This window comes from Heterocephalus glaber, unplaced genomic scaffold (genome assembly GCF_053883595.1).
Source record: "Heterocephalus glaber isolate CG9 unplaced genomic scaffold, H.glaber_assembly_v1.0 deba00001572, whole genome shotgun sequence".
In the NCBI taxonomy this organism is placed as follows: domain Eukaryota; kingdom Metazoa; phylum Chordata; class Mammalia; order Rodentia; family Bathyergidae; genus Heterocephalus; species Heterocephalus glaber.
In genome coordinates, this window is record NW_028258357.1 from 11,938,927 (window position 1) to 11,958,243 (window position 19,317).

The 19,317-nt window shown below is 42.5% G+C and overlaps 1 long non-coding RNA gene across 1 annotated transcript in view; it reads right to left on the minus strand.

The window, feature by feature from the left end:
- LOC147823577 (uncharacterized) overlaps positions 1-19,317 on the minus strand; it is a 96,040-nt gene that overhangs the window by 13,409 nt on the left and 63,314 nt on the right. The window lies entirely within an intron of this gene.

The window sequence follows — 19,317 nt, forward strand, 5'->3', positions numbered from 1 at the left end:
ACCCAGATGTGTTTCTAGCTTCCTGTTCTTTTGTCCCCCAATTCCCTCTCAAACCTCTCTCTCTCTTTCTCTATCTTCCCCCTTTCCTCTCTCTCTCCCTCTCTCTCTCCCTCTCCCCCCCCCTTTCTTGTCTTTGTTTAGGCTGGCTTTGAACTCACTATGTCCTCCAGGCTAGCCTCAGATTCCTGGGGATTCTCCTGCCTCGGCCTCCTGAGTGCTGGGATTACAGGCATGTACCACCATGCCCAGCTTCTTGTTCTTATTTAATAAAACTGTTTGCAAGGAAGGAAAGAATGTTAGGCTAGTCATTGGCACTTTCATGTGAATTAAAGCCAATATGTCAGCTCTCACAGGAATGAGCATTGCAAGCCATGCCTCTAATTGTGGAATGACTGTCTTTGAGCCTTTTAAGGATATTTCATGGCACAGCTAAATACAAGGGAGAGACGCTGGCCGGGTCCATCTAAGTCCAAGTCTTGACATATGAGAGCCTTCTGTAGCTGCTCCTAATTGAAAGGAACTCAGATTAATTCTCGAACATTCAATGAGAGCTGTAATTTATCCTTTCAAAGACTCGCTGGTTTTAAGAGTTCCCCTTCTCCTCCAGGCTCAGGAAACAGACTGTGAGCCTGGGAGGATCCACTCCCCCTGGACACTTGCCCTCCCCGCTCCATGCCTTTGCTGGCTTCAGCCAGCTCTTACTTGAAAAGGCATGGCATAAGCTTTGAGGGCCAAATGTGCTGTGAGTCCTTCAACAAATGTTCAGCGAGCTCGACCCTCGGAGCAGAAAGCTGATAGCGCCTGACACATGGCTGGTGCCTCCTAGCCTGTCACTCTCGGCCGGAAGAACATCAACACCCTGAGCCAGTGGAAAATTCGGTGCGTTCCAAACAAGAGACACAAGTGTGCTCCCAAAATGAAATGCTGGCATTTGGCAATGCGCCAGGGCATCAGAAATATAATCTTTCTGAGGCGAGAGTGTGTGTCAGGGAGAGAGACGGAGAGAGCGTGTGTGCATTTGTGTGGTGACAGATCAGGGAGCCAGGCTGGGCCCAGAGCCAGCCAGTGTCAGTGTCCAGAACAGGAGGCCAGGCCTAGGGAACGACGTTGACAAGGAGCCCAAGGGCTGAACTCAGAATTGTCTGCTGCTTTTTCCCAGGAGAAATGGGGGAAAGGGGAAATGAGAGCAATGAATGGGAAGAGGACAGGAAGTAGGGAGACCTACTGGATATAAAGGACCCTACAAAGGGGTCTTCAACCAATATGGCCCCAGGGCAATGACTCTTAACATTTTATGTGCCAAGACCTCTCAGTTGGCTGTAAATCCTAGAGAGTCCTTCCCAGAATGATGCTTTTAAAGCATAAAATAAAATATATAAAACTTCCAAGAAAATCAATATATTGTTGTAGCACCAAATAGTTTAATAACGTGATATTTGTGTTCCTTTATCAGTGTTTTCAATACGACCTTGTGAAGGGGCAAACAGAGACCATCATTTCAGAGATCAATGGGAGAAAAATTGTTTCCAAGTGGATGCAGCAATTATCAGGTGTTATGAAAAGATCTCTGGTTTCCACGGTGACAAAGTCACAGGTGCTCCAAATAAAACTGAGGCGTGTTGCCTACATTCTTAATAGAAGCAAATGCTTATTTCAGAAAGGATAGATTGAATAAAGTCGCACTTTCTTTTCCTCATTCAAATTCATGAACCAGAGCAATGATTTATTAAGGGAAGGGGGCCATTGGCAATTATAACAACAGTAATAAAAGGAGTAACAATAGCACAGCCATATCTGCTCCAGGAATGACAGCAACAATGGGGGCCGCCTCCTTTCTGGACTCTGCCCTGGGCCAAGGGCTTCATGCATCACTCTGAGGAAGGTGTCATTTTGTCCACTTCACAGATGAGGAAACTGAGGCTCGGGGATGTCACGGACCTGTCTGGGAGCACAGTGGATAACCAAGTGTCCACTGCTAAGAATGGACATCCACGCCGTGCAGCAGCAGAGCCACATTCACTGTGTCTCGCTGAGAGCGGTGTGTGTGTGGCTGTGTGTGGCGGGGAGAGAGGGAGAGAAGAGAGGAATGCTCAAAATACTCTTTCCCTTTTTCTCATCTTGCCCTGGATTTGTTTAAACAGCCTTCACTCATCTTGAATATCCAGTTGCCTGTTACCAGAGTTTGCTCGGTCCTTTTCAGTTCAAGGCTCAGTCTGCTTCATTTATTCAGCCTATGTTGGGCACTCTGTGTTCTGACACTGAAAATCATTCTAAGGTAAATATGTAACCTGATATCTCAGAAGCATATTGTTTATCAGAGAAAACAGATATATGAACAAGTAAATTATAGCCTGCTGCAATTGGAAGCCAAAATATTTCGTGCAAGAAGGAGAACCCACTGATATATGTAACTGGAAAGTGCAGTGGTGGGACAGGCTCCAGGAACGGTCTGATTAGGCTTCCCAGAGTGGTAGGCCAGGAAGTGTGAGACAACTGACTCTCGAGAAAGAAAGCCTTGATTTGTAATGTTTGCCAATTTCCCCGGTATAAATTTTCCCATTGTGATGTTTCAAGCTACCAACAAAGAGTCATCAAAGACTCTAAATGGTGCAATTATCAGTAAGACAAGAAAGTAGCTCGTTCAATTTGCCTATTCTTGTACCTGTGTCAACCAGATCTTCCCTTCAGACCCGATGCCACGGGCTGAGACTGAAGATGCTCCTTCGCCTCCTCCCTCCTCCCTTTCTCCTCCATAGATTAGAGATTGACTGATACTGTAGACCCTGGATAGCACAGCCCCAGGAGACAGCCACCTTGTGTAGCCTTCCCTGTTCCCTTCCTGCGCATGCCCGGATCACGAAACAGTCACGCTACATTCGGCCTAGGCCACTTAGGCCACGTAGCACTATTCGCCCCGCCTTCTCTTCCTGTTTGCCATCTACTATAAATAAAGAGCGCATGGTGTTCCAAGCGGCCCTTAGCTCCCAACAAGCTATGGTTCCACCTCGTCCCAAATTTCAAGAATAGTCGTGGTTTCTTCGTTTCTTCTTCATCTCCCACCACTTTCCCCGGCTTTGGACCCTACACTGTGTGGGTCACAGCAACCTGAGATCCTTTCCCAAGCTCTGGGAGTGGTAGTTGCTGATAGCTCACAGCTAACATCTCCCCAGGCATTGACTTGGCTGAAGGAGCAGCCAGACCCATAGATGTGGCCCCCGTTGAGAGGAAACTGCCTCTCATGGCTGGGCAGTGGGTGAGTATAAGAGCCTAGCCCTACTTGGAGGGATCAGGTGAGGGCTTTTTTCCAAGCATAATGTAGGTCAATTTTGCCCTCCCACCAGGCTTCTTTCTCCCTTCCAGTCAATGAGCCCTCATTATAAGGGCACTGCAGATGAATCTCAGTGTCTGTTTGCATATAATCAAATCTGCAGCACCCATCCCTGACCAAGTCACTGGTTGCTGTACACAAACTGGGGTCCACCGCAGAGATGGAATGAGTCAGTCCCACCACATCCTGTGGCTGCTCTGCAGTGAGAGAAGCTTTCACTTGGAATGGATCTTGAGACAGAACTGCACTATCTTTTAAATAATGCAATGTGCTGAGTGATGTAAAAGACATATGAGCCTATGTCCCATTGTTCATATGAACAATATTGAAGTCCAACGACTGCTGCACTATAGGTGCAGAGAAAGAATAAAGCAACCCTTGACATCTGGAAAGAATCACAGCTAGACCTTCATGTTATTCCAAGCTGAATTGACACTCACAGCCAGGCCACTTTGCTCCTCTGTTGGACATGAACAGTCTCACAGAATCCAACCTCAGGCGTGCTTACTCTCAGCCACAATGAAACGGAACATAACAAGGATACTGCATAATTTATAACTATGTCTATGTACAGAAAAAAAATTAGGTGCTATGCCACTCAAAATCCTCAAACAGAAACCTGGCTTTCAGATGGTGTCCATGCTACAACAAATCTTAGATCCTCCCCAAATCACCCCACCAAAATCCATTCTTATATCAGCTTCTTCTGAACACTGTTTCTGAGACAGGCGCCCATTGTGTATGTTCTTCCTTGATCGACAAGGAATCACCCCAAATTGATTATTGGTGTGTCCCCAGTGGCCTTTGGCTGAAAAGCACTGAATACTCAGAGAGTAATTGTGAGGAAAGTAATGGTGTATAAACGCCTCTGCTGCTGCTCTTCCAGGGGACTCTGCTGAAGGGCGACCAGGCTTTTCCAGGAAAAAGCAGAGTCAGAGAGAAGTCATTCTAGGCACAGGAAGCAGCCTGTGCACCACAAACAGGAAAGATGAGGAGTCAGGGGGAGTGCAGGTGGGGACCCGAGAACAAACACGGAGATTCCTATAGTTCTCAATCCTATAGGCACAGAGCAGCCAAGTAAGAGCTCTAAATTTGAGAACTGCAAGGAGAATTCCTGGAGTAGCCATAAATATTTTTATTCCCAATCGCATTCTTTTGTTGGAAGGAGAGGAAACAGGAGAGAAAGCAGGCCGAAGAGTTAAGTGAGGAGAGTTAAATGAAAATGCATTATTTGAGTTTTCTATTTAAGGTGCCTGCTGGACAACACTGAATCCTTTCTCCCCGGATGCCATGAATTCTGAGATGACATCATGGTCTTCTCCCCCAAATTTAATAACTAGCACTTAGCTTCAGAACTCTTCTTTGCTTGTCAGAATTAAGAGCAGCTGAGTTAGTCACTTCCTCTGTAATTTACAACTAAAGAGCTTGGCATATTTTTCTCTAACCAAATGAGACTTCCAGATATCCTGCTGCTAGGGAAGGCCAGAGTTTTCTTAGTTGCTCTTCAGAAGGATTTGCTGAAATCTTGCAGTCACGGGAGGTTTGCCACAGTCTCTCTTCGGGACCGTGGCCTGTACCTGTGTGTGTGCAAGACATCTTGACTCTCCATGTGGCCCCCAAGCAAGCATTCTTCCTCGGAGAGTCTCATCTCTAGGAGCTCTCAGGCAGGAGGGCTCTGAGACCCCTCTGTGGGTCTCTGTCCTGCTTGAACCATACAGATTTTTCCCCTTGAGGGAAAAGTCTTCTGTCTGTTCGCCTCCCCATCATGGGCACTCTCCCCTTGCCAATTGGTCTGGGGAGCATTCTGTAAGCATTTGTTAATTATGGGTCTTTTACAAATAGCATATATCTGATAAAGCCGAGGTAGACTAGATGTTCCCACACTTACAAATCCTTCCTTAATGCCACCCTAGAGAATTTTGTGAATACTCGTGAAATCTATGTTTTGGATTTTACCACATATAAGTATCAATGAATCATATAAGTATTATCTTGTGATTTAAACATATGCAGTATCATACTGAATCATTTTTATGAGCTTTTTTCACTCCATATCATCTTCTGAAATCCAGCTTTATTGTTTTTGGGGGTTTTTTTGGTACCAGGGATCAAACTCGGGACCTTGCACTTGCGAGGCAGGTGCCAGAACCACTGAGCTAAATCCCCGGCCCACTTTATTCTTAATATATGCAAAGACAGGGAGATAAATCTTTTGTAAACGAGAAGAGGACCAAGAGATGGGGGGGGTGGGGAGAAGAAGGGAAGAAATAAAAAGAATGAAGATGTGCTATGTCCATGTACCAACTCCCCATGATGAATGTAATCATTGTGCACTAATAAAATATTTAAAAGAAAACCTATAGCTGCACTCTGCTTACATTTGTCTCCCCCAAAAGAAAACAGCCCTTAAAATAGTGCCAACTAAATACTGTCTAAGCGCAAGCAATTATTATTTGGATAATCATTAATATATGGACGTAAATCATTTCTTGTAATTTATTCTATAGCATTCTATCATTGATGCCACTGCATTTTGTTTAACCTCCTATTGGTAGCTATTTAGATCGTTTCCAATTTTTTTCCAACTGTAAATATTACCCCCAAAATATCCTTAAACATGTCACGTTTATATGTTTAAGAGCTGGTCTTTACTTAAAAGTGGATTTCCCAGGTTGTAAAGAAAATGTATTCCAAGTTTTGCTAGGTGCTGTCAGTGTCTGTGCAAACAGCAGTGTATAAGAATTTCTATTTTTCTGTATCTTTGCCAACCACCGTTGATCTTTCAAAAACGTATAAATGCAAAGTGATAATCTTGGTCTAACTTGCGTTTTTCTTTTTTCTTTTCTTTTTTTTGGTTTTGTTTTTCAGGTATTAGAAATCGAACTCGGGACCTTGCGCTTGAGAGCCAGGCACAGCACCACTGTGCTAAATCCCCAGCCCCAACTTGTGCATTTCTAATTACTTGTAAGACTGGACTTTTATTCTACATTGATTTGCCATTGTTTGGGTCTTTATCTTTCCTGGACTCACAGATCCTTCGAGGATCTCCCCTACAAAAGCACATGTGTGCAACCTCACACTTTATGTACACATGAGGGGGACTCAAAGAGCCCTGGGGATCTCCCAAGGATGCCTCAGACCATAGCCCTCCTGCTTTAGCAGCTGAAACAACCTCCTGGGCAGTTGTTAAAATGCAGATTCTCAAGATCCATCTCCAGGGACCCTGACTCAGGAAGTCATGGGTAGGAACTGGGGGTGGTCCAGGTGATAATCCTAAAACAGCCCCAGGGACTACTGATTCCCAGTAATAACGCCTATTTCTGGTTTCCAAAACTGCCTCTTCTTCTATAGCTTTGAAACAAAGAATAAAATCACCAGGTTTGATGTCCAAAAGCTATACCTTGCCTTCCTATTGAGGCTGCAGCTACTTTTAAAACCAAGGTCCCTACTGCAGGTACACCGTGTGGCTCTCACCCCCTTAGCTGCTTAGCTGGGAGACAGATGAAGAGAGCAGCATGTGATGCAAAGAAAAACACAAGGAAAAAAATGAGGAAATTCTAAGTTATGCAGAAAATGCTACATAAAAAGCACCATCTTACTAGATGTGAACAGCTTGTGTTTGGAATGGCTTGTGTTTCTAATTTTATTACGTGACAGAGCTCTTTTTTTTCCCCCTCAGCTAGACACTTTGAAGATTCTTTTGTGAAGAGAAGGAAATAAACTTAATTTCCTTTCAGATACAAATTCACAAGAAATGACTCTTTTATTAGATGAAGAAAGTTGATTGGCTCACTTGCAAATAAGATATTTTGCTTTATTTCAAAGCCTAGTACTGGGGAAGGCATGAACCCGAGAATTTACAGGATATTTTGAGAGAAGTTAGGAATCCTGGCATGATGGTGACAGTGATGTTACACATAAATGTTTTCTCCCATCTTTTTCAGGCCTGCAGGTGTCCAGAGAGTTAAGCCTTGTTTTTGATTCAGTCACGTGCAAATGTGCCCTGCTCCTAGCCCTTTGGAGCCAGCTTCCTCTGTGAGCCTTTGAAGGAATTCAGCTCCGTGAATGTCTCTAGCAACAAGAACTAGGATCCGATTCTAGGACTTCAAAATGACTCACTGGGTGACTTTAGTCCAGTAACAATAGGAAAATGACTCAGTTGCTCTGTTTGTAAAACTAGGGCAGTGATGCTGGCTGCCAGCCTCACCCAAGGGAGGAGGGAGGGTGAGATTTGGGAACTGACAGAAGCCTCCTCTGAGCATGGTGGCTCCTTGGGGAGCGGAGTTGGCAGGGAGGTGGCAACACAGCTGAAGGCAGTGGAGGGCAACCTGATACTGAACTGAGGGAGGGCCCTGAGCCCCGACCTCCCACCCCAGACAGCCTGGGTGTAGCTGCTCTGTCGACAGCACAGAAACCCTAAGGAAGTCAGTTCCCATCCCTTGTCTCTCTGGAGACCCTACACTCATGGGTTATTCCTGGATCCAGACTACAAATAGAGGCCAGTAGGCTTTGGAAAACTTTCTCTTGCTTATGTCATGTTCATTTGGCCATAGAGGGCTCTAGAGTTTCAGATTTTAGACTCTACAAGGGGTGATCAAAAAGGAAAGAATGATTAAATTTTTTAAATTAACTAAAGTAAGGCACATTGTCATGAATCCTCAAAATACTTCATCTTGCTTCAAACACACTTCATTCACTTTCTGAAGCAATTCTGGAAGTCCTCTTTTGTGAGTGTCTTTACAAAGTGTATTTTTTAAAATACAGTAAATCCTGCTCTCAAGTGCTATCCAATGGAAAGGCAGGCTCATATAAACATTACAGTGTGTCCTTATCTACATTATTTACCAGGAATAGCACCAAACTTCTGGATCCTCTTCAAAGTCAAAATGACCATGAAAGGTCAACATTTTGAATTGATTTGGGACATCAAGGCAGCCACCATAGCATAACTGAAGACATTTATAAATGTGTTCATTAAAGGCAAGAATTATGACTGATATATACAAATATTGTATGTATTGAATGAATGAATACTTACATAGGGAGAAAAACCACACACACACACACACACACACACACACACACACATCAGCATTTTTCTAGGATGGAAGACTAAAGATGTAGGTGGAGGAGCTACTTCTTTTGACACCATCATCCTTGCCTGTGTCTATTTAGGTTATGGATACAATTGCAATGACGGAAAGCAAATAAAATAGAAGTTTATTTCTCACTCATATAATTGGATTGTTTCATAATGTCACAAACCCATATTCCTTCTACCTTTCTTAGAGTGTCACCCGTATCTACATGATCCTTGTGGCTCACCATAACATCCACATCCAGCTGATGAAATGAGGAACAGAAGAAAAACACATCTTGCTTTCAAGCCCATAGCTCTGGCCAGAACTTAGTCACATGACTATTTCTAGCTGCAAAGGAGCCTGGGATATTGTAGTTTTTACTCTGAGCAGCACGAGTCCAAATGAAAATCAGGATTCTCTAACAAAAAAAGAAGGGAGAGATAAATATTGTGACAACTACCTATATCTGCCACACTGCCCACCATAAATAAATAAAAAAATTAAAGCACAGAGGTGTAAATTTTCCAGAATCACTAAGAAAAATCTCAGTGGACTTGAAGTTAACACTCAATTGGCCTCAAAAGCATAGCAATCTACTATGTAGGTGTTAATTCAGGAAAATGACAGTTCTTAAATTCATGTTTGCCTTTTAAATAACTCATACTTCCATATATTAATCTCTAAACATCTTTTTTTTTTTTTGGTACCAGGGATCGAACTTGGAACCTTGCACTTGTGAGGCAGGCAGTAGAACCACTGAGCTAAATCCCCAGGCCTTAAGCATCTTTTCTGATACCAAATTTGAGTTTTCATACTGCAGGTAGAGTTTCATATTTTTTACTTTCATGATATTGTCACTTTAATTACCATATATCTCCGGCTAAAAGATGAATGCCTTAGGTTCTAATTCAAATATATGTCTGCATTCCACTTAGGAAATACTAAAAAGCCAATAAGCCTGTGCAGAATAGGACAGGTTATGAATGATCAGATAGTACAATGGTAATCATTACGGTTAAAATCTAGGGAGAACTTATTGTGCACTGAGTGCTTTCACCTGAATCATTTTATTTAGTACATCAGAAAAATGGAGAAAGGGTATGGGCTTAGGCAGAAGTTAAGCAGCTTCCCTTATTTAACCACCCAGCTACCGAGTGGCGGAGCATGGACTCTAAGTCCAGAATCTGACACTCGTGTTGGGACCTGAAACCACTGACCTATACAGCCATACTGTTGGGGTTGTGCACATTGTTGGTTCATCCTTCCCAACCACCACACGCATGCACACATACTCACACACACACACACATGCACACACACACATGCACATATCTCAATCCTGCTGTTCACCCTGTCTGGAATGGAGGTGGAGGCCCTAAGCCAGAGTATAAAAATACCAATTATCAAAAAAACAAAAAAACCCTCGACACCCTACTGTCACAAATAGATAGATCAACTAGACAAAAAATAAGTAATGAAATACTAGAACTCAATCGAACTCTTGAACAAATGAACTTAACAGATGTTTACAGAGTCTTCCAACCCACAAAATCAGAATACACATTCTTCTCAGCTGCACATGGGTCATTCTCCAAAATAGACCATATACTCACACATAGAACATGTTTAAGTAAGTGCAAAGGAATTGAAGCTATCGCCTGTATATTATCAGACCATAATGCGATGAAATTGGAGATCCATAGCAAAAGAAACTCAAAAAATTTCATAAACACATGGAAATTGAACAACACACTTCTGAATAACCAATGGGTCACAGAGGAAATTAAAGAAGAAATCAGACAGTTCCTTCAATTAAATGACAATGACAATACAACATATTGGAATCTATGGGACACAATGAAAGCAGTCTTATGAGGGAAATTCATAGCAGTGAATACCCATATTGGGAAAACAGAACGAGCCCGATTAAACAACCTGATGCTGAACCTCAAGCTTCTAGAAAAAGAAGAGCAGGACAACCCCAAAGCTCATACAAGGGAAGAAATTATAAAGATCAGAGGAGAAATCAATGCAATGGAGACTAAGAGAATGATACAAAAAATCAATGAAGCCAAGAGTTGGTTCTTTGAAAGAATCAACAAAATTGATAAACCTTTAGTCAACCTTGTCAGAAAAAGGAAAGAAAAGGCTCAAATCCATGCAATTAGGAATGAAAAGGGTGAAACTACAACAGACCCAGCAGAAATCCAGATGATCATCAATACCTACTTCCAGAACCTATATGCCAATAAGATGGACAACACAAAAGAAATGGACAGATTCCTAGATACATAGGAATTACCAAAGTTGAATGAAGAAGACCTAAAATTTCTGAACAACTCAATATCAACCAATGAAATTGAAAATGTAATTAAAAACTTATCACCTAAGAAAAGCCCGGGCCCTGATGGCTTCACTGCTGAATTCTACAAGACATTTAGAGAGGAACTGCTGCCACTACTGTTTAAACTCTTCAGTGAAATTGAAAGGGAAGCAATACTCCCAAATTCATTCCTGGAAGCAACCATCACCTTGATCCCCAAAGCAGAGAAAGACCCAACCGAAAAGGAGAACTATAGGCCAATCTCACTAATGAACATAGATGCAAAAATCCTTAATAAGATAATGGCAAACAGAATGCAGAAGATCATCAAGAAGATCATACACCCTGATCAAGTGGGATCCATCCCAGGGATGCAGGGATGGTTCAATATACACAAATCAATCAATGTAATACACTATATCAATAGAGCCAAGGACAAAAACCATATGATTATCTCCATAGATGCAGAAAAAGCATTTGACAAAATCCAACATGCATTTATGATAAAAACCCTACAAAAAATTGGAATAGATGGTCTCTACCTCAAACTGATAGAAGCCATCTATGAAAAACCAACAGCCAATAGCATACTAAATGGTCAAAAACTGAAATCCTTCACACTAAAATCAGGAACAAGACAAGGATGTCCACTAGCACCACTCTTGTTCAATATAGTTCTGGAAACATTAGCCACGGCAATTAGACAAGAGAAAGAAATAAAAGGAATAAAGACAGGTAAGGAAGAAGTCAAATTGTCATTATTTGCAGATGACATGATACTCTATATAGAAGACCCCAAGAACTCCACCAAAAGTCTTCTAGACTTAATAACCAAATTCAGTCAAGTAGCTGGTTACAAGGTCAACACACAAAAATCAATAGCTTTCCTCTACACGAATGACAGACTCACTGAGAGAGAAATAGGGCAAATAATTCCTTTCACAATAGCATCCAAAAAACTGAAATACCTAGGAATCATCCTAAGGAAAGAAATCAAAGATCTCTTCTCTGAAAACTATGGCACTCTGAAAAGAGAGATTGAAGATGATAGCAGAAAATGGACAGACATCCCCTGCTCCTGGGTAGGAAGGATTAATATAGTGAAAATGGCCATACTTCCAAAACTGCTATATAGATTTAATGCAATTCCAATTGAGATCCCAGCAGCATACTTCATAGACTTCGAGAAAAAAAATCCAAAAATTCATTTGGAGCAAGAAGAGACCCAGAATAGCAAAAGCAATTCTAGGTAACAGAGACATGGCAGGGGGTATCACAATCCCCAACCTGCAACTCTACTACAAAGCTACTGTGATAAAAACAGCACGGTACTGACAAAGAAACAGGCTTGAGGACCAGTGGAACAGATTAGAAGATGCAGAAACAATGCCAGACACACTCAGCCATCTCATCTTCGACAAAGGAGCCAAACACCCTCACTGGAGGAAAGATAGCCTCTTTAATAAATGGTGCTGGAAAAACTGGGCTTCAACTTGCCAAAGATTAAAACTAGACCTGTATCTCTCACCATGCACTAAACTAAAATCCAAATGGATTAAAGATCTAAATATTAAAATAGAAACTCTGAACCAGTTGGAACAGAGGTTAGGTAGAGCCCTTGAAGACATCGGTATAGGAAAACATTTTATGAACAAAACCTCAGTTGCCCGTGAACTAGCACAAACAATCAACAAATGGGATCTCTTCTTATTAAAAAGCTTCTGCACAGCAAGAGAAACCACCAGCAGTGTGAAGAGGCAATCTATAATGTGGGAAAAAATCTTCACCTGCTCTTCCTCAGACAAAGATCTACTATCTTGAATCTATAAAGAATTTAAAAAGATCAGACCTCCCAAATTGAAAGACCCAATCCAAAAATGGGCATCTGAAATGAACAGACATTTCTCACACAAAGAAGTAGAAATAGCAAATAAATACATGAAAAAATGTTCAACGTCACTGGTCATTCGAGAGATGCAAATGAAAACAATGCTGAGATTCCACTTCACTCCAGAAAGAATGACTGCTATCATGAAATCAACCAATAACAAATGCTGGCGAGGCTGTGGGGAAAGAGGAACCCTGCTCCACTGCTGGTGGGAATGTAGACTGGTGCAACCACTGTGGAAATCAGTATGGAGATACCTCAAAGAACTAGGACTGGAAATCCCATTTGACCCCACTATTCCACTGCTGGGGATCTTCCCCAAAGAATTAAAAGAATCATACCACAGTGATATATGTGCACCCATGTTCATAGCAGCGCAGTTTGTAATAGCTAAAACTTGGAAACAGCTCAAATGCCCATCAACTGGAGACTGGATAAAGAAAATGTGGGTTTTTTATAAAATGGAGTACTACTCAGCCATAAAAAATGAGAAATGAGAGACATTTATAGCTAAGTGGATGCACATAGAGGCAATACTCTTAAGTGAAATAAATAGGACACAGATGTGTAAATACCGAATAGTTTCTCTGGTGTGAGAAACTGAAAGTGTAAATAAGGACTAAATGTATAATAGGTCATGTGAAATAGGAAGAAAAGGGGCAAAGGGGAAGGAAGTGGGAGGGCTAAGGGAAAGGATAGAAGGGAATGGGATTAATATGAGAAAATGGAAAAATAGGAACAAAATTTTTGTAAATAGGGAAGGCTGGAGGGGTTGAAGGGAGGGCTGGGCAAGGGTGAAAAACAAGAACCAAGGGAGACTATGTAAAGGTGCAAATTTCCAATGATGAATGTCATTATATTGTATACCTAAAATGTACCAATTATTAGAATGAATAATCGATAATGTAAAATAGGAATAAAAGGTCCAAAGGGGTAGGGGTAGTGGGAGGCACAGGGGAAAGGAAAGAAGGGAAAGGAAAAAATGATGAGAAATGGAAAAAATGGAAATAAAGTCTTTGTAAATAGGGAAGGGTGGAGGGCGTGAAGGGAGGACTAGGAATAGGGAAAAAATAAGAACCAAGATGCATTATATAAAGGTACAATTCCCAATGAGAAATGTAATTGTGTTGTATACCTACAATGTACCAATAAAAGAATTTAATACAAAAAAAAACCAAATAAACAAACAAAAAATACCAATCATCAGTATGTTAAGAAGTGATCTAAAAAGTTTTATTTAAAGCTTCCACATAGCCTTTGTACAATGAAGAAATGTAGAAAAGCTATAAATTTATTTGAAACTAGTTTTAAATCTGGTAATTTTCTGTGATTACTGATAGTCACAAAATCTAAGCAACTCCAGATGACAGACCTATCGGCTGTTCTCAGGTAGCAATAACTGCTCTTGTGATTCATCACAACATGATTCAAGTCTACCTCGACAGGAGCGAGGACACCAGACCCGCACGTGTGGCTTTATCCCCAAATTAGGAACAGAAGAGGCATCCAACAATTATACATGGAGTGAATTGAGAATCGATGTTTCCCTTTAACATACTCCATTAGAAATATTTGCAACCTATTGAAAATGGTTAATATAAATAATTATAGTATTAGATGTTGCTGCACTTCAAAATTTGATACTAAGAACTTAGACTATAAAAAGTTTTGCTTAATCCATGTTAACTTCTCACAGGAATTTAATGTCCCCTCTGACTTGTACATGTGTCTGTGTTCCCTGTGAGATTTCATTTCTATTAATAAGTTTGTTTACTGGACTACTTTTTGCCCCCAACACTTTGTGTGGTCGGTTTTAAATTTGACACCGTTGAATATGAAGAAATCAAGTCATTAAGATCTCAAAGTGCTCCAGAATGTGATAAAGAAGCTCCAAATAGAATGACCCCAGGCCCCATCTGTCCTCAACAAAACCATTCTTAAAAAGAAATAAATACCTTCCTCCTGAGACACATAATTAATATAACATAGAATACAAAAATAAGTGGCATGTTCTCCCCAGAAACTCCGAATGAAAATTTCAGAAGCCTTTTACCCTAGACTTCTGATCTTCATTACATAGGCAGGTGAGATTCCTACTAAGTTTGCACCGAAGTCGTTTTTGAGCAGGGCTCTCTCTCTCCTCCCCCCCCCCCCCCCCGCCTCCTTTCAGCCACAGGACTGTAAAGAAGGGAGCATTTCCCAAAGTGAGAACTGGCCAAGAGCTCACATTCCCCAGTACCTCCTCTGCCTGGGGGAGCCAGGATGGCAGCACCACTGTCTTCGCAAGGTTGCTTCAAGGGCTTTGCACCAAGCAGAATGTTTGCGAGAGGAGGACCTGCAGGTCAGCTACCTGTTTTCCTCCCTTGATATTTTCTCCCGGGCTTTTTATTTTGAAATGTTTCAGACCCACAGAAAAGTTGAAAAAACAGTTTGATGAACACACATAAACTTTTCATATGGATTAACCAATAGTTAACACTGTCATTTTTCATATTCCAAAGAAGATTTGCTGTTTCCTTCCATATTTATATCTGTATACTTGTCAATATAGATATGCACATTTATATTTTTATCAATCTTTATGGAAGTTACAGAAATCATGATATTGCAATCTGAAAAATTTACACTTGTATCTCCTAAAAAAAAAATAAAGAATATTTTCCTATATAGCCACAATAGCATTGCCATACCCAAGGAATTTACTGCTGGTTCAATAATATTATCTAATATACAGTTCATAATCAAATTTCCCCAGTTGTCTAGTCATGTACTAAATAGATGGATTTTTCCCTTGGGAGCAGCTATCCATATTCATTCACAGTTAATGCATTGAATTTAGCTATCATGTACATTTATTCTCTTTTACCTGGGCCTACCTACCTCCAACCTTGTCGTTTTTGTTTTATTTTGTTTTTCAAGTTTTTGAAGAATCTGGGGCAACTGTCTTATAGAACGCACCATAGTCTTGATGTATCTGATTATTTCCTTGTGACTCAATTCCACTTAAGCAATTTTAAGCAATTTTCGCAAAAATGATACATTGCAGTGCTGTTCCCATGAACTTGGAACAAACTCGAGAATGAGCATTTTACCAAGCCTGAGTGATCAGACTCAAAAGAGAAAAAAAGAAAGAAAAAGAAAAAAGTCTTTTTGTTTGGGGAATTTAGTATATATTACTTTTAACAAAAGGGTGGGATGTCCAAGGCAAAATGAAAAAAAAAGGACACTAATCTACTGTCCAAGATTATTAATAATTTGTGCATATCTGAAAGGGGGCCTTGTTAGGTCAGCTCTAATTTCCTTTGTTGAATCATCAGAACTCAGATTCGGGCAGGGCTGGCCTCTGCCCTTGCAAAGTGGGTAATTACTAAGCTGGTGCGATGTCAGGAATGCAGGAAATCACCCTTTCCAGATCAGTTTCTGAGCCTCTATTCTGTGAGCAATGAATTTCCACTACTGAGCTCCATCGTCAGAGCCATCGGCTCATGAAGATCTGCTACATGTCGGGCCAGCTGCTTAGCGTTTTAGAGATCTGTTTCTTACAACAACGTCATGAAGCAATCATCATTATGCCCCCTTTTAAAGGCAGGAAACTGAGGTTTAGCAATGTACCTTCCCCCAAGGACCCAAGAAGTTAATTCAGGACTTGAACCAAACTCGGCCTGGGTAACTAAAGATCCCAAATTCCATGCTCCCTTCCCTAATGTCCCTCACACCCTGGATGGCTTTCTTTTCCCTTGCGCTGCAGATGGAGAGCTGCACTCTACGCCAATAGGTCCTTCCAAACATTGTAACCATTATTACTCCTGCCAGGTCCGCTCGGTGCCAGGCTCCTTGTTGAAGGCTCTGCACCTTGGCTTGCAAAGTCTCGCTGACTCTTCACAACACCCACGTAAGCAGGATGAGCACTAAAAACGTCCTGTGGTCACTCGGTTAGGAGGTGGCAGGTGGAGATCTGACTTCAACCCTACGCTCCTAACAAAATATTTTTCAGCCTGGCTGTGGCCCGGATTCTTGTTCGCAGTCATAAAGGCCAAGACTGACTCATGAAGCTCTGTGCTCCTTTGCCCTCACACTGCCAGGAGCACAAGCCCAAGGGAGATGCCCAAAACAGCCCCCGGTGGACTGCTGTGAGTACAACCTGAGAAAGTCCTCCTTCACACATGGCTGTCACTTTCTGTTTGAAGATTCCTGATTGACGAGAGAGATCTGTTCAGTGCCATGTAAAACACACTGGGGTATGAGGAGAAATTAGCAAGCCACGGCGTGAACCTCTGACCAATCCGATGGGGGCCAGCGGACTCATTGTCCCCTCTTCTCCTGAGATGCAGTCATCCGTGTGACTCTCGAGGAAGGTCCTGGGAGGTGGAGCAGCCTGTCATGCCTGCGCCCAAGAGGAAGCCACTCTGGTAACCCAGCACTGCATGTGCTGTCCCTCCTTTCCTGTCTCACTCTCTGCAGTAGTCCATTCTGTGGTGCTGTAACAAATCACCTCAAGCTGGGTAGTTTATAAAGATAAGTTGCTAACTCAGCTCACAGTTCTGGAGGTTCAAGAGCACAGCATCAGTGCCATGGTGGGGGCCCTGGCTACATCACAAAATGGTGGTGAAATGGAAAAGGAGCCGGCAGTATGCAGGAAGGACCACAGTGGGGTGACCTGTTCTCTTGGGAGCTAATAGACTTTGCAAGACTGGCACCAGTCCCTCTGAAGGGTGGTGACCCTAGAACCGGACAATCTTGCCCTAAGCCCCACCTCTTCAAATACCTCTCACCAAGCTTCCAACACATGAACCTTTGAGGGAGAAACCACTGTCCACCTATAGCAGTCTCCTTTCCCTCGTCTTTGGAGAACAAGATACGACAAAAGTACATTAAAGGAGATGGAAAAGGAGGCTGAAGAACAGAAGGAAGTCCAGGGGACAGAACTGTCATGGAAAGCCTGGGAAGGAGGTACTGGATATCTCTGAGGAGTGCTGCGAGGGAGCACATAGAAATGGGAGGATTTTTATTTTCTAAAGATGGGAATATTACTGCATCTTCGTGGGAATGATCCAAGAGTAAAGTCAATGAGAAGCTCATTGCGAACAGAACTCAAGACTCAAATGAAAGATGGAGCGGGCATGGGGAGCCGGGCTTCGAAGAGAGAATGTACAACTCCGCAACAGGGAGGCTAAAATGCCAGGAAAGTGCCAGGGGTGTCTCGCAGGAATGTGGCAGTGTTGAGATGCGTGGTGCCCCGAGTCTCCCTCCTCCTCTCACTGAGACGGCTTTGTTCTGCTCCCCACTTCGCCTCCCCAAGACTGACTTTCTGTAGGATTTTCCTTTCTTAGGCATTCAAGAACCTTAAGACAAGGAGCAGGACTTTCCTAATGCCAACCTTTGGGAGAGAGGCGAGGACAGGCTGGAGAACAAGCATGTACTCCTGGTCCCATGAGCTTCGGCAGGGAGGCGAGGGCATGGGTGAGCCCAGGCTGAAAGAGCACAGGACGTGGGGGAGGCAGTTACCGCCCGGGTGTTTACTGCCGCTTCCCCGACCTTCCTCAGCTTCTGGACTCTGCTCTTCAGATGAGCCAGGAGGATGGCTGAACGCACCTGGGTATTTGGTTTCTTGAGGACTGTAGGCATAGGGATCATAGTCTATGCTCTGATTTGTAGTTGGGAACATTTCCCCCCGGCTGCAGGGAAGAAATATCTTCTCTTATTGAACTCAGCCACTCTGAGGACTGTGTGTAGGAGGAAGAGCCAATGGGGACGGTGTCCTTCCTCCTCTGGATGGTATCGTGGCTCGTGGAGGACCAGCACTTAGCTGTGCAGGAGGAGTTTTGTGCAGTGACTTGCTCCCAGGAGTCAATGAGGCCGAGAGAGGGTATTTCTTCCCAAATGCCTCCCTCCCCATTCCTGTCTTCTCTGTCGTGGTCAGTAGCATTTTAACCCAAGCAGTTGCTAGGCTAAAAGTTGAAGTCACCACTGGTTCCCCTTATTTCCGCACACACCACGCCCCTCCAATCTATCAGTGTGCCCTGCTGTCTCCAGCTACAAAATGTGTACCAAATCCATCCTCTTCTCTCCGTCTACACCACACAACCTAACACCTCCATAGCACAAGGCAGGTGGACACAGCCTGCTCGGGCCCCTGCTCTTTACCCTCCACATGGTAATCTCCACATAGCTGCAGCCAGAGTGAGCCTTTTTAATTTATCTTGTTTGGGGGTTTTTTTACATTTTTATTACTTAAAAATTTCAAACATACACAAAAGTAGAAAGAATAGTAAATCAAACCCTCTTTCAGCCACCATTCATAAACATCCAGTTATGGTCAATCCTGTTTCATCTCTAGCTCTAACTTTGAGGTACATCTCAGACATGCCCTTTGGTCTATAAATGACTTGATGTTTGCATAAGTTTTCATCTCTTAAAGATAGGAACTTTAAAAAATATTTACAGCAAAAGAAAGATCAATAAAAATCTCCCAACTTTTTTTTAACCCTAAGCACATCACATTGCAGTCCGGTCTTTTTCTTTAAAAAAAGTAAGCAAGAGGAGGGTGAGAGAGAAGGCCACATTCCAGGCTGAGACTCTGAAAATAACCCATTCCTGCCTCTGTTGCTAGCCTTGCACTGTGCAGTGGAGAATTTTCAGTCGTGATTTTTCAAAATCTGGGTCTGGATTCTTGGAGCAGCTGAATTGCTATGGCTCA